Source organism: Pygoscelis adeliae, unplaced genomic scaffold (assembly GCF_000699105.1).
Source record: "Pygoscelis adeliae isolate BGI_AS28 unplaced genomic scaffold, ASM69910v1 Scaffold1359, whole genome shotgun sequence".
Classification (NCBI taxonomy): Eukaryota; Metazoa; Chordata; class Aves; order Sphenisciformes; family Spheniscidae; genus Pygoscelis; species Pygoscelis adeliae.
The window spans coordinates 7,875-8,271 of record NW_008825478.1 but is presented as its reverse complement, the minus strand read 5'-3'; the positions used below and the strand labels follow the sequence as shown (position 1 = coordinate 8,271).

Here is a 397-nt window from a genome sequence, read left to right as displayed (position 1 = left end):
CTTTGCTTGGCCAGGCACAGCAGATCTAACTGCCAAGGCAAGGCGGCACGTGCCGCGGCACGGCGATGAGAGTCCCCGAGTTCACACCCCCCCGTACAGCGGGGTGCCCGAGCTGCTGCCGTGCAAGCGATGCACACCCAGCAACTTCACCCGCGTGTTCACACGGCACTCGGGGACGGGCGTGCTGCACTAAAACTTGTTTTTAAGGTGTAAGAACGTTTCCAGGTGAGCAGCAAAGGCATCCTCGGAGCGTGGGAACACACAGTCCCAGCACCGCGGGCAGTACGCACCCCGAGCGCCCCGCGCCGGGGATGGCCCCGACGCTGCCGGGTACCTGCTTGGGCCGGCCCTGCAGGATGAGCAGCTCCCGGACCGCCCGCGGCTGGGGGACGCGGGC

At 67.3% G+C, this 397-nt stretch overlaps 1 protein-coding gene across 2 annotated transcripts in view; it reads right to left on the bottom strand.

Annotated features, from left to right (window-relative positions):
• Positions 1 to 395, bottom strand: part of TANGO6 (transport and golgi organization 6 homolog (Drosophila)) — a 12,581-nt gene extending 12,186 nt beyond the window's left edge. For both annotated transcript variants that reach the window (XM_009331215.1, XM_009331216.1), the window contains exon 1: positions 335 to 395. The gene's annotated coding sequence lies outside the window, so the exon portion shown is untranslated. The remainder of the gene's footprint in view (positions 1 to 334) is intronic.
• Positions 396 to 397: the final 2 nt, after the last annotated feature.